Raw genomic sequence first — 15,752 nt, 5'->3', positions numbered from 1 at the left:
AGCATATAAGGGGATCAGGAAAGTCTTTATTAATGTCAGCAATGGTGCTTGAGCTACATTTTATTTATTTATTTTTTTCCTGAGGCTGGGGTTAAGTGACTTGCCCAGGGTCACACAACTAGGAAGTGTTAAGTGTCTGAGACCAGATTTGAACTAGGGTCCTCCTGAATTCAAGGCTGGTGCTCTATCCACTGCACTACCTAGCTGCCCCCTTGAGCTACATTTTAAAGGAATAGAGGCCTTCCAGGGAGAGGGATGGCCACTGTAAAAACATGGAAATTAGATTCAATATCTTATGTCAGGAACAGAGGGAAAGATTGTTTGACAGGATTTTAAAGCATAAGAGGCTTAAAAGATAGGTTGGAACTACGTTGCATAGGACTTTAAAAGGTGAATAGAGGAGTTTAATATTTCATACAAGAGTCATTGGGAAGCTACTGGAATTGTTTAAGTAGGAGAATCACAGGGTCAAATTTATACATCAAGAAAATTATTTTTTGTGAAGTGTGAAGGTTGAATTGGAGAAGTGAGAGAAATGAAGCAGATGAGATAAATTATGGGATGGTACCTTAGAAAAATTTAGTCACTTTATAATAATGAATTTACTAACAATTTAGTCAATCAATAAACCAGCTATGTATCAGGCACTGTGCTAAGTGATCAGGATACAAAACAAGGCAAAAGTTAGTCCCTGCCCTCAAAGAGATTACAACTTAATGGGAAAAGCAGATAATTATTAACATAGTAGAAAGAATGCCAGACTCAGATTGAAGGGAGATCTGGCTTGAAATCTTAACTGATGCTGTATAACTATACAAATCACTATCTCTGTGTCTTCATCTGTAGTTTGGCCATAATAACTTACATTTCTGCCTTAAAGGATTACAATGAGAAAGATGCTTTCTAAGTTTAGAAGTACTAGAGATGTACTAGTTGTCATTATTAGCTCTAAGGAGAATTCTTCTGTGGCTTGTGGGAGCCAGGGGAGGATTATAAATAATGTTCCTAGCCTGATTTAGTTTTACATTGTATCTCAAAACTCCAGATTTTTCCCCTTTCCCCCTATACACACTAAGTCACCAACAATTCACACTCAGAATTGGCCTTTGGAAACAGATACTACCTGAAATAAGATTCTTTCCCCACCCAAGGTCAATGGCGCTCCTTTCCTTCTCTCTACCCCCCCCCATCCTCTATATCCTGCATCCCTGAAAGCTATGGGTGACTTGAAGAGGTTTATAGAAGTGTGACACATAATTGAGCTGTCTGTGAATAGCTTCGTTTTATAGCTGTGACAATGACAGTCTTTAAAGAAGTGTATTAAATCAATAGAAGACTCATTGAGCTACACTATAAATAACGAGACACATCATTAAACAAGGCAATAAACTTCAGGACTTTGAAGTAATACAATTAGGTTATGTTTATAAAAACTATGTTTTCACTGTAGCCATCCAGGAGCGTATTTGTCTCACTCCTGTTCAGGGCTAAGACATTTCTTAGATTTTTTTCCCTCTTCCTCTTTAGCTATCTTAACCTCCTTTGCTGTGCTTCTCTAATCACACTGCTACCACTAATTCTCTTCTTCTCCCTACTCCTTCCACCTACATACACACACAGTCATTCTTAGAAGAAATTTAATTTGAAAAAGTAAATCCTGAATTTAAGATAGCATTTTGAGGAGAATCAGTTTGGCTGAATAGAGTAGAAAGAACATTAGTCTATGAATCAGGAGATCTGCCACTTCCTGTGTGACCTTGGAAAAGTGTCCTTTCTAAGCCTTACTTTCTTCCTCTATAATAGTCATGAAGAGTTGGACATGATTGAAAACAACCAAACAGCAACAAGAGCTAGAAGAGACATAGGGAATATTCTTTATATTTATATAACCCCATTTGGGGTTTTCTTGGCAGACGCTAGAGTAGTTTGCTATTTCCTTCTTGATGTCATTTTACAGATGAGGAAAGTGAGGCACACTGTTAAGTGACTTGATCAGAATCACACAGCTAGTAAGTGTCAGAGCTCAGATTTGAACTCAAGAAGATGAGTTTTCCTTATTCTAAGTGCAGTGAGCAATCCATTGTGCCATTTAGTTGTTGGATATCTATGAATCTATGAAGACAAATCCTGACACATATAGTGTAATCAATGGGTATCTGTCAGACTTCCTCTAGCTTGTTGAAATGATCCCCTTCTCCCTGTCACTAATGAGTGAAGTCTTACCATTACAAATTCATCCCTTTGAATAAACACTATCCTCTTTCTTAGCTACTTTTTAAAAAATTCAAATCCCCAGAAGGAGTAGCATATAAAGAATCCAAGCCATCAGTATGTATGAGATTATCAGTTGATTTCCTCTGGCCAGGGTAGGTGAAAAGCTTCTGGCATCTGGGAACACAGGAGAAAAATCGTTCTAATTATACAACTTGGCTTGACCATGTATGCTGTCCCATTAGGGATTATGAGTAGAAAAACATTGAATTTAGAGTTAAAACCTGAGTTTGAATTCTTTACCTATGTAAATTGGTAAACGTCTCTAGAATTCTGTTTTCTCATTCATAAAATGATAAGGTTGGATTAAATGATCTTTAAGGTCCTTTCCAAGTTTGAATCCCTTAATCTTATTGATACTGAGTCCCCAAGAAGACTTCTTTCTATTGATTTCATTCTACTCAATACTTCTAAATTTCAACTGCTGATTCATGAAAACCACACCATTAACCTACCTTTAAACCCCCACAGTGATATAATTGGGACATACCTATTAGAAGGACATAAAGAGTTATCCTTGTTTGCCCTTCTACACCATATATTCACTATTGATAGAGGATGAGGCTGAATACACTCAAATTAACCAACTATTTAGGTATTCTGAAGCTTCAATTCTTTTCTTTTGGAGAAAGTAATTATCAAGATTTTTCCAGTGGAAGAATGTTCCAAGATCTTTGTTCTGCCAGGTGTCTGCAAAAGATCTTATTGCTGCATTTGAAAAAGCTTAAGGAGAGAATGAGAAGACAAAGGCAAAAAGCAAGAGACAAAGGATAAGAGAGAAGCAAAAAAAAGAGGCATTTGGTAACAGAGTGGGGCAAAAACAGACAACACTAGAGATAGATAAAGATAGAGAGACAGGGAGAAACATTTGTGTGCGTGTGTGTGTGTGTGTATGTATGTATGTCTTTATGCTCATTGTTTTCAAACTGTAGAGAGCTGAGTACTTCATAATTTCTTTGCAAAACAGCATTCTATTGCAGCATTCTGTCATACTCTTGAGCCTCCAGCCAGAAAATCAGCTGCATATCTTTTCAAATAAATGTCTGTCACTACTTTTAAAAAACTATTTTATCTCTCTTTAAATTTCCCAAGTCTGTCCCAAAGAATGAATTCCTGCATTTCCATTTGAATTGCAGTGCAGTTTTCCATGTGGGATGGAGCGTTCACCAGCCAGTGTTGACCAAGTTAGGGCTGTTTGAAAATCAGCACTGGAACAGAAGCAAAGGAAAGGGAAAAACATCATCCTTCTTTCAAGGAGAGACATTGACCTTGAGAACTTTCCTGGAAGTCCTACTCCAAGATCAGTGAATTGGACTTAGAAAAGGATCAAGTTCTGGAACTTCCGATATATAGTTAATTTTGTTAGCAAAGTTTAGTTCTGATAAACCAAAAATTTAAACTGCTAGGGACAAATCAGGAAGAATTTTGAAAATAAAGCTTTAGATGGTGGTCAAGAAAGGAATATAAATTATTCTAATTTGCTATTTTAGGAGTCATTCCATTCATTTAACAAGCATTTATTAAGTGCCTATTCCATACAAAAGGTCATTTGATAGGTCCTGGGGGAAAAGGTGGAAGAAGTTATGAAAATTAGAAAGATAGTCATGGTAGTAAAGATTTCAGAACAGAAAGGGATATTGGGGATCATTTAATTCAACCTTTTCTTATTATAGATGAAGAATCTTGAATAAGGAAAGTTAAAGGACTCCATCATCTTCATCATCATAATGGCCAGTATTTACAGATATCTTTAGATTAAAAAAAGGCTTTACAGTCATTATCTCCATGCTTCTTTAGAACAGATTCAAGATATTAGGTAGTACATTAGATAGATGATATTATACTCCTTGAAAAACAAGGAGTTTTATAACTTGGAAAAAAAACTCAGAAAAGTACAATGACTTCTCAGATATCAGCCATCTAATAAACAGCAAGGTTTCAAATTTGGATTTATAACTTCTGGCCCTTCCAATCTTGTAGCTTCTCTCAGAAAACTTACTGTGGAATTGAAAGATAGAACGTAAACACAGATGACTTTTGTTGAGGGTCCGGCATAATCTAATGGTTGATTAAGACAGGATCAATAGATACAGCCAGCTTCTTCAGCAACTGGAAAAGACAGTACAGTATATAATTAATTAAGCATACATACTCCCACAAGACTGTCATTTCTCCAAGATGAAAATAGAAAAAAAAAAATTCCCAATTTTAGATTGTTCCCATCTGCAGCAGAACTTCCCAGTCCATTCCTCATAAATATTAATGAAGAACAAGAGAGCTCTTTTTGTCAGGGGTTCTTAACCTAGGATCTAAGAAATTGTTTAGACAGACAGACAGGTGGGTAGGTAGGTATTGATGGAAAAAGGGGCATACTGTTTTTCAATATAATTGTTTTCCTTTGTGATCCTGTGTATTTTACTTTAACCTTTCAAAAACATTCTGAAAAGGGTCCAGGGTGCCAAAAGGATATAGAACACACACACAAACATATATATACACACACGTAGACATACCACATATACACAAAGTTTAAGGAGCTCTACTTTAGGTTATATCTTCAAATCTAAAAATCATTTTCCTTACTAATTCTGACTTGGGCCTCTTTTGATTTGAGAGGGCTAAGGAAATGTAATGTATAGAATTAAAACTTCTCTTGTTGGTGAGCAATCTGAGGGAAGCAGACATCCTTGGCCACTCTGATCACTCAACTCAATCTCTTCCCCCATACCTTTGCCTGGAATTTATTGTTTCAGGTAATATTTGGGTTTTTTGTTTTGTTTTACATCATTTCTTAGATTCTTTTTTTTGCTGTTATACATTTCTAATGTAGTGGACCTAGGTCAGCAAGAGTCTGTGGGCAAGAAAGAACAGAAGATAAGTAAATCAACTAATAACCTTCCAGGTAGCAATGAGAATTTAAACTTAAGTTGTCTGAAAAAATATGCTGCAAAAACTATATTGGCATATGCAAAATGTATGCAAATTATATGCAGATACATGCATGGTATTGGTATTTTTGCACATCTTGCATATCTGCATGTGGTAGAGTAAGAATTCCCCCAAAACAAGGTCTCATCCTTTGCAAAGTTTAGTCATCTTGCTAACCTTTTGAAGACCTTTATGCTGTGTTATCATTATAATCACAGAGCCCAAACCAAATATGTCAGGGCTGTAGTTATTTTCACAGGATCATAGAATCTCAGAGTTTACAAAGGAGCTCAGAGGATGTAAAGGCACCTGAATGAGACTCCTATACCACTTCCAAAACAAATGCCTTCAAATTTCTACATGTACATTTCCAGCGGCAGAGAATCCATTGTTCTAATGTCTACTTCGGTATAGCTCACTATAGAAATTTCAGTTAGGAAGGAACTCAGAAGTAATCAAGTTTGGCCCATATTCTCAAAAGGATTGCTTTTATACAATTCTAGCCTCTGCCTGAAGACCTCAAATGAAGGAAAAGTTACTACTTTCTGAGGTATAATTTTTTGCTTTTGGACAGCTCTAATTGTTTAGAAGTCAAAATTTGTTTATTACTTCCATACATTGATCCTAGGACTGCCTAGTCCTAGTGCCAAACAGAATAAGATTAAACCCTCTTCCGTGTAGCAGTTATAATGTTTCCCTGGACCTTCTTACTTTTCCAGCATAAACATCCTCCTTCAAAATTTCTTCAGAATGCTAAGGTTCTCATAGTCTATGTTTTTGAATTACATCATGATGTTGGTGAGCTTTGTGAAGAATGTCCAGCTCGCCAAAAATTCTTTTCTATACCATGTGGCCTTTAGAACTTAACACATTACTCCAGATGTAGTCTGATCCAAGCAAAATCAGAATAACAGATAGATAGATAGGTAGTAGATAGATAGATAGATGGCATAGATAGATAGATAGATAGATAGAGTAGAATAGATAGATAGATAGATGGATGAATTTTAAACTTAATTCCAAATGGGATCATGAAGAGTCGGACACAACTGAAATGACTAAACAACAAAAAAATAAATATGAAGCTAAGACTTTGTGCTAATTAAGTAGAAACATTCTATTAGAAATTTAGTGACATAAGTTCTGAGTTCCAAATTTGCTTTTGAATACGAAGTTATTAAACTTGAGTTCATAAGTAAGTATTCTTTCTCTGAGATTCAGTTTCCTCCCCTGTGAAAAGGATTTGGCCTCTCAGGTCCCTGCCAGTTCTAACATTCTGTGATGCTCTGATCTTGATTCCGAGGTGTCAAAATTCATCTTGCACATAGCAATTTGAAGAATCCTGCTATGAGAGAATATCAAGTTGTAGCAGGCAGGAAATAAAGAATTCCAATTTCCTGTGTGTAACTGAACATGGGCTGGTGCACTTCACTTTACACAATAGATGTATTCTATAGAAGGTTTCTGTAAATTGAACCCTGTCTTTGTACTGATTGACAATGTAATTTCAGAGATGTTTTATCATTACTTCAGTGATCTTCAGTTGAAAACAGTGAAAAATGCCGTAATCTTGAGTTTCTCTGCTGTAATCCTCTTTCTCAGTCCTTTTAAAAAAAAAAAAAAAAAAAACATCAAACATGCTTACAGTAGAAAGATAAATGTGGATTCAGTATATATGAGTTCAAATCCTAGGTGTGCTCATGTGATCCTAGGAAAGGTGAAACTTTCTGTGTCTCAGTTTCCTTATCCGTAAAATCAAGAGATAGAATTAGATGACTCTAAGGTCTCTTTTAACTCAAAAACCCTAAAATAACATGAGGAAATGGATTAGGGATGTTATTCTTGCTCTTTCAGTAATGTTCCCACTAAGTCATTTTAACTCCTTGGACTCCCTGATCTATAATGGGTGAATTTAATTAGATGACTAGTAAGAATCCATTCCCATTAAATGACTTTCCAACAAAGCTTAGTCATTTGAATGCAAATATATGGTATTCCTTGAAGAACTATATTCTTTAATCCCTTACTACACAGAGAGAGGGGGAATACTCCAGTGTGGGGCTTAGTACTGGCCCCTTCAACTCTAGCCTTGTTCTTTCTCTCACCTCCATCTCTTACAAATTGATGTTCTATTGGTCTTTTTCATTTCTCTAATAAGGAGTAAGTTTAGAGGTCCCATCCACTGCATCTTACAATCTGTGTATGCCACCTTATAAAAAGTAATCAGCTCCCTTGCCAGACTGCTTTCGTGGCTGGCAGGGCCACTAGTTGGCAGGCTGCCCATCTCCTAGCAGCCGGTTTCCTCCCCTGCCAACACCCCATGCAGAGACTCCTTTCCATAGGGAACATTCCTGGGAGGCCTTCAGTTCCACAGGAGTCAGAAGTTTTCTTCCCTCTCAGGGGTGAGAGACAAGAACTGAATGTGTGGTTGAGAGATTGAGAGCAAGCAGATTGTTTATCCTCCTGCTCATTGAACTCCAAAAAATTGAGAGATTCAGCTGTGAGTATAGGGGAAGGGGACTGTCAGAAAAGATCAATCACTTTAGTAGTCTAGAAAGAAGACTGAACTCAGAGACAGAAAAAAGGCTTGGGTTTGGATCCTGACAACTCCACTTATTAGCCATTTAGGACTGTACTTCTTGACTTCAGTTTATTAATTCAGAAAGTAGGGACAATGTACTCTAGATTCCTGCCTCAGGAATGTCTTGAGAATATCATTTGATAAAGTCTATCAAAAAGGAACTTTTAAACACTATACAAATAGTTTCAATAACTTAAAACTAAATTTTAAGGTACAAAAGCTTTTGGAACCCCCTGTACTAACCATAGCTACTTTAATATCATCATCTTTAAATTGTAAACTGTTTTTTAAACCTTAACATGTTATATAATTGAGTCATCACTGTTGTCATCTAGTGAATAGCTAATAAATTCATAAAATCCAAAAACTCTACCCTGAAATATCCTTACAAAAGTCATAGCATCTTTAAGCATCATTTTTTTTAATCTGTAAAATGAGAATAATGATTTCATTGCCTCTTCACTGTGATACCATTTTATGGAGAGGAATAATATGTCTACAAAATGGCATAAGTTGCTTGAAAGAAATAAAGATTTATAATCAGTCTTGTTATTGATTATAAGTACTACTAATTTAATATTTCAAAACCTCTGTGATCTTATAGAGGTGGATTCTCCTTCCACTAACACAGGTTGCCCCACTTATATGATTACCTTGTAGACAATCACTGGCAGGTAAAGTGGCTGGAACTCTTAATAACTTAGGAGCTAACCTTCTACTGATGAACAGCTCCAAATTTAGTTTGGCTGGTCTTTGGATGGCAGGTGCACAGTCTGTCACTGGGACTTTTCCAGTTTGCTAGGTCCTGGAATGGTTTATATTCTTGTGGCAGAATCTTGAGACCCCAGTTTCACCTCTTGACATGAGGTAAAATGAAAGTTCTCAAGGTCTAGGAACATTTTTTAAAGCATTTGACTATATTTCAATATAATTAGTTTTCTTTGTAACCCCATGTATTTCATATTATACACCTAAAAACATTATTCTGAGAAGAGTTTCCCAGACCATATTGGACTGACAAAGGAAGCCAGGACACAATAAAGATCAATAAACCTTAGACTAAATACGTTTATATCCAATGAATGATCTTATAATTTCTATCCCTAACCTTTAATTTCCTCCCTATTCTATATGCTACCCTTATTATATATGGAGGATAAGAAGTTATCCATTTCTGAAGGAGGAATATACTCCAGGTATAAGTAATATTCACATAAAAGTCCTCTTAGGAAACCTGTGGGGAGAAATATCCAAATGACCTGAGCAGAAGTCCAAATAATTAGATGTTTTCCTTAGGCTTCTCTTTATGAATATAACATAACATTGTGAATAAAATGGTAAAAATGGAAGACAGGTTCAAATTCACTTTCTCCTTCTATAACCATGGATAAATCACTCAATCTCACAGTCTTGGTTTCCTAACCTACATCACAGAAATAAGAATATTTGTCATGGATCTAAAGTACTTTGCAAAATTTAATGAGCTATATAAAAGTCTGTTACTATTATTAAAGTTGAAAGACATAATGACTTATTTATATAATATTGAACTATAAAGTCAGTTCTTTGTAATCCTTTGAAATAAGTACTGCAATTATCATTTGTCCAGTTTTATAAATAAGGAAATTGAGCCACAAGATGAATAAAGTAGCCTGTCCAATAATTGTCCAAGTGACTTCTCAAAGCTGAGATTTGAACCCAGACCTCCTGATTCCAATTTTTGTGCCAGTCTTACCCTATACAATGCCTAGGGGACATGAATCAGCAAGAAGGGCTGGATGGCAAAGAAAATTAAGTTCTCAGGAATGAATTAACATCTTATGTGGCATCACTAGAAATTTGTGGCCAGACACCATTACCCTGCCCAGCACCTTGCTGTCTTCATCTAGCCAAACGTTTCCTCTCCCACAAATCTGCATTTTACAACTAATTCCTTAATATTATCTGAGGGTGTCTGTTCCTGGAAAATACAACAACTATATTGGCCTCACTGTATAGGATTTTCCTAAGTTGGGAGTCTACTGAATACCTCCATAAGACACTGCAATATGAGAAAGAGCACTGAGAGAACTAAGCTTGAGAATACCACCTCTTATATTTAACTAGCTTTGTGATCAAGGAAATAAATTTCTGAGTCCCAGTTTCTCAACTATGGTATTTATTTCACATTGTTGTTGTGATGATTGAAAGAGAGAACATATGCAACACACTTTGGAAACCTCAAAATGCTACATAAAAGTCAACTGTTATTATTAGACCTTTTAGGGGTTAGATTCTTTGCCAAAATATCCTGAGGGAATCCAATAGTTCCTTTTACTTTAACTTAGCTGATCTCTAAACTCTGATTCATAGTACCTAGGATCACATGTGTAGTAAATAGATTCGTAAAGGCACTTAGACTCTCTCTAGGTCTGTTTCCTCATAAGTAAAATAAAAGGGTTGAACTAAAATAATCTCCAAGAATCTTCAGCTCCATATTCTTTGATCCTAGAAATTCCTGGACCAAAGGGAGAATTCTACCTGTATAGTTCAGTGAAGCATTTGATCCCCAAGGAATACAAAATCTTCAGTGAAGCACCTACCCACATCTAATTCCTTGGAAGTCTAAATGACTCCAGATGGTGGAACAAGTACAAAGGGAGCCAGGGAAAGAAGGGCAACTGCTCATCAGGCAATAGGTTATTCATTATCACAGAGTAAGACAAGCCACATTCTGTAAACTGGTGGAAAGGTGGAATTTTTAGAATATTAGAACCAAAAAGAAGAGTTAGAGAAGAGTTAGACTGGACAGTGACAGAGGTCCAGGTCAGCTGACAGGAATGATGACAATGATAATGCTTATACAGTATTTTAAGTCTTGTGATAATTTATATATTTGTTTTACATATCATAGAGCTTACATATATTATCTCATTTAATTTTTGCAACAATTTTCATTATCATCATCATCTTGGAGGAGATGAATAATGGGAAAATTGAAACTGAGTGGCTAAATGACTTCCTTATGTTCTTATATCTAATTAATGTCTATGAAAGGATTTAAACTCAGGCAAATGTAAGGGCTGGGTTCATAAGAACCAATAAATGGGAAGAAATGCTTGAATGGGAGTAAGCATGTAATATAAAGTCAACCTAGTAAGAGGCTTCTTATAAACTTTCTGTTGAAGCAGAAAGCATTCCCAAAGTGTGGCTAGCCTAGAACCTAAAGGTGGCTTCAAGTAAGGCAAGCTGCTGAAGGCAGGTATGATAAGATATGTGAAAAACTAAATTGTGGAAAATTATCCCTGGACAGGATTTCTGCCTTGCTAAAAATGCCACAAACCTGAAACATGTCCATTGAAAGGACAATAATGAGATGCCAATAAGGTATGGTCGAGCTGTTTCAAGATTCTTAAGAGAAGGGGGTGTTACATCAAAGACTCACCATCCCCCAAAAGTGATTGGATGATGTCATCATTCCCTTCCACTTAGCATTTACCGTTAGTTCCAAATACCATCAGTCACAGAGTGAGAATTGCTTAGAGCTCCCATTGTAATTAGGTCATGTGTTATATATAAAGTTGCAACCAACTACTAATACGATGAGAGCTTGCACTCATGTTAAGTATTTTCTTTACAATTTTGTGAGGAAGTTGGGAAGAATATTGAGGAAACTGGTGCTCACTGTGAAAAGTTTCTCAGCTTTCATGATGGAAGGTAAAAGGAGGCTGCACTTGGAACCAAGAGACACCTGAGTTCAAATCCTGCCTCTGACCCTTAATATACAAGTTGTCTCAATCCTTCCATAGACCTCAGTCATTGAATTGATATTGCCTCAAACTCATACCTGAGAAAGACTTTAATTTAGAAAGGCCAAAGTCACCCACTACAAACCAAACCATTGTCAGTTCTCTTGACTTTTGTCTTGCCACTGGACTTTGATGACTTTACAGGAGAGAGGCTCATGACTTTGCAGCTCTGCCTCACTTGAAATCCAAGTCTGGTGATGCCATTGGTCCTCTTCAAGAAGGCAGCTCCGCCCCCCACCAACAAAAAGTTATCTATCCCTTGGACAATCACCTGATGTGAGCCTTTTCCCTCATCTATACTTGACTGCTGGCTAAACATAGTTTTTGCAAAGAAACTGCCTTATTATAAATTTCAAAACATTATATAAATGTGAATGGTATTGTAAAACTATTAAGTGTCAGAACTGAGATTTGAACCTAAGTGTTCTGATACAAAGTACACTACTCTATCATCCCACAATACTTTATGTTGGTAAGAGATATCTTATACGTAATTTTTTCAAATGTATATTTATTTGATCAGCCCTTTCACATGAAAATAATCTTATCTCCCAAATAACTTTAGCTTACTTTGTCTAGGAATTACTAAGCATAGCTTGAATTGAACATAAAATAGAATAAGAATCTATTTTTAGTTTCTGAACTAATGGCAATGAACCTATACACGTGTATGTTGTGTGTATGTACACACAAATTCATTTATGTGTGTTTGAGCATGTGTGTCTCTTTTAAACTAGTCATGTATAAACTCCATTTGGAAACCCAAGCTTGAGTGTTTTTTTTTTAAAACTTTTCTACCTTGACTTCTTTTACCCTCTTCAAAATTCAAAAAGATATCCCAATTATTTTAATCAATTAATTAATCTGCAGGTTTAATATGTTCAAGCTTCCCTACTGAATATGTAGCTATAGCTAAATTCTAAATCTGCCCTTTCCTCCCCCTCACAAGCCTTCTTAATTAGGAGTTTGAGCTCAGCTGAGTTTACTGTTGCATTTCCTCACATCCCTGCTGCCCCCCAAATAAGTCCTTGAAATCCAACCTTTCTTGAGGCTGTCTTTTATATCAATTACTTGGCTGGGGATTATGCTTTTATTCACTTCTCTCAGGCCTGCTGAAAATTCTATTCATCTTTCCAACCTCTTTCTTCCTTAAGGCTGCCTTCCTCCATGTTCTCCTTCCCATGAAGTCCCACTGCATCATGTTTGAATTTTTTAATATAATATTCATGTGCTACTTGGCATTATAGTTGTTAATCTTCCTACCTAGATCATAAATTTCAGAGTAGGGACAATAACTTAGTCTTCTGTCCATTGGAACTTAGATCATAAAGGAACTGCTTAATCAAAATGTGTTGACTAAAATAGCATTAACCCAGCCTAGGATCTTTTTGTAAAGCAATCCATTTTATACAAGAACTTGATGAGAGGCTATTTGGTTTTATGGAAATCTCACCTTAGAATAAATTAGAAGATCTAGTTTCTAGTCAAATCTTTTATACTAATTGTGACTTTAGGAAATAATTTTTTGGAATCTCTGAACCAATTCCTTTATCTATTTTTGGGAGATGATAACATGAGGATCAAAGGAGATAATGTAGAACAAAACGAAATATAAGTGCTATGTTAGAAACTGATTTCCTCAACATGGAAGCTTCCTCTAGCAATAAGCTATATCCTGTCTGTTATTTAGTAGCAAAATCTAGAGTTTCTTAAAATAAACAAAGGCAAGTGACTTCAAAGTCATAGGATTAATAATTGTCAAAGGTAAATTTAAAGCCCATGCAGAGCTGGAATACTTCAATTTCATTCTCCTCACTTCTCTAATGGAATAGCTACCCAACCATCATAAATGGTGCTGGGAACAAGAATTTTGAGCTATTAATACTTTACTTAATGTCCATTCTTGATCTGTCTAAACTTTTAAGGATTTGTCTTTCAGACCTGGGGAGCTACTTTTATCTTTATTGCTTATTAGCTGTGCAACCTTAAGCAAGTCACTTCCTTTCTAGGCTATTTTCTTATCTGTCAGTTTGGGCACTAGCTGAGCTCTAAAATCCTTCCCAGTTCTAAAAATTCTTCCATTTTCTAAGCAGAATCCTTACTATTTCCTTAGTATGTCTTTCTTTTTAAGACCTAATAAATTAGCATCCTTTCTTCATCTAAGCATAACTCTAACTTTAAGTTAGATATTCTTAACCTTTTTATATGTATCATGGTCGCCTTCACAGAACAATATTTTAAAATGTACAAAATAAACTGCAAAGAAAACCAATTATATTGAAATTTAAAAATGTATTTTTCCCCATTCAATTTCACAGACTCCCTGTTAATCTATCCAGACAGGAGTGGATTTCAGTTCAAAAATCCCTGTTTTAAAGACTATATATAAAAATAGGATAACTACAGTAATAGTCTAGTTAGAAATTCATAGCAAGAAATCATTTTACTGTGTATCCCTCTACTTGGATTTCTGACTGTTCTGAGATGGGGTTAAGTTTACAGAAAGGGAAGAGAGGGGCTGTTCAGTGGAGGCTAGTAAAAGAGTTAAAGCAGGTCAATTCACACCAGTAAATGCTCAGATAGTCAGTGGGGAGGCAATCCATTAACCACACGGTGGGATGAGCTTGCTTTATGTCTTGTAGTTTTCCTATGGGTAAGGCAAGTAATGTTCAAGCAGTTGCACTTTTAATCTGGTACTAATTAATGGCCACTTAAAAGTGAAGTGTTATCCAGCTCATAGAGAAGAATTGAAGGGTAGAGTCTAAAGTCTGGGGGGTCTCTGAGCCTCCCCAGAACATGACAAAGATGCTAATTTGCACTTTCAGCCAGGGGCTCAAACAGTGATCTCAAAGCACACTACAGATAAGAAGTTAATAACAGCTTTCAAGAGAATTTACAAACAGGAAAACAGAAAGGCTGATAATGGCCTTCAGCAGGGATGTTAATGGCATTAATATTCATGGATGCTTCTTTAAGTATTGAGATTGCTGCTCAGCTCTAAGTAGCTAGGTTCTCTAGGTCTCTAGTTTACTCAGTTATAAAATGGGTCAAATAGAACTGTCATCGTAGGAAAGCTCTGGATTCTCAAATAGTCAGCTCTGGATTACCCCCATAGATGTGGGACAGAAAGGATTTTAGGAATGGCTGCCTGAAATATTCACTTAGATTCTATTTTCCTTTATGATTTCAATGTGTTTATACAGGTGTATCTAATGCTCTCCCAGTTTCCATTATTTAAAATGAATCTAACCCTCTGATAATCTAACCACAGAAAGATCAAGTTTTGTATCCTGATGACTATTTCACTCTTTGCTCCCATCCATTTTCTTCTAGAAGCTGAGAATCCTTTTGGTCAGGTCCCTGGTTTGCTTTCTCCCACATTTTTTCTTGGGACAGAAGAAGTGGCTAAAAGTTGGGATTGCAAACACTCTATAGAAAAGGAATAGAAGGGAAACACCAAAATTGCCTATACATTTGCAGTAATGAAGAGTGGCTGAAACAGAAGTGGCTGAAACAGCATCCTGAATCCAGTCCCACATTTTCCTGGTCTGTAACTGCATGCTGAGGTTACTTAAGGAGCAAAACAACACTAAGTAAAACTTAGGGACAATGTGTAAGGATATCAAAGTATCCCAATGATAGATGGGCTAATAGGAAGTGGAAAAGTATTGGGAATGTTTCTATCAAGCCTGCCAAGTATACTGTATTCACTTTTCAGCAGCAGAGTGTGTATTCACAGCTATTCCCTTAGTCATTGTTTCAGCAAAGGGAGATGGATCTCCTGCCATTAGCTGGTATGGCAGATAAAATGTTTTTAATAACAAGAAGAGCTGTTTGTGATATACTTTTAATTGAATCAATTTTCCTTCCATTAATACAATCTTCTAAAATGAGACATAATTTCATAATCCAGTCCATGCTCTCTTCAGGTGAAAAGCCCAAGACAAATTAGTTCTGGGCTACCTTTAATTATGTCATTTCCTTTGGAAACTAATCATAACATGGGGGGAGAGGGGGAAGTTTTTGAGTAATGAAACACAGAAAAAAAACTGTTTGTTTTTTTTAGTACCTATAGGACTACGGTGTTCCCATTTCCAGGCAGCCCCATCAGCTTTCTATCACTCTTCTGTGCCTGAAATTCAAAAAGAGCTGAGGCTTAGTCAACACAAATATGCAGCCACTAA

At 36.2% G+C, this 15,752-nt stretch overlaps 1 protein-coding gene across 1 annotated transcript in view; it reads left to right on the top strand.

Annotated features, from left to right (window-relative positions):
* The window catches only part of ASTN2 (astrotactin 2), a 1,161,487-nt gene that overhangs the window by 763,014 nt on the left and 382,721 nt on the right, over positions 1-15,752 (top strand).

The sequence above is a fragment of the Sminthopsis crassicaudata genome, chromosome 2 (assembly GCF_048593235.1).
Source record: "Sminthopsis crassicaudata isolate SCR6 chromosome 2, ASM4859323v1, whole genome shotgun sequence".
Lineage (NCBI taxonomy): Eukaryota > Metazoa > Chordata > Mammalia > Dasyuromorphia > Dasyuridae > Sminthopsis > Sminthopsis crassicaudata.
The sequence above is the reverse complement of the archived record's forward strand: the minus strand, read 5'-3'. Positions and strand labels throughout refer to the sequence as shown.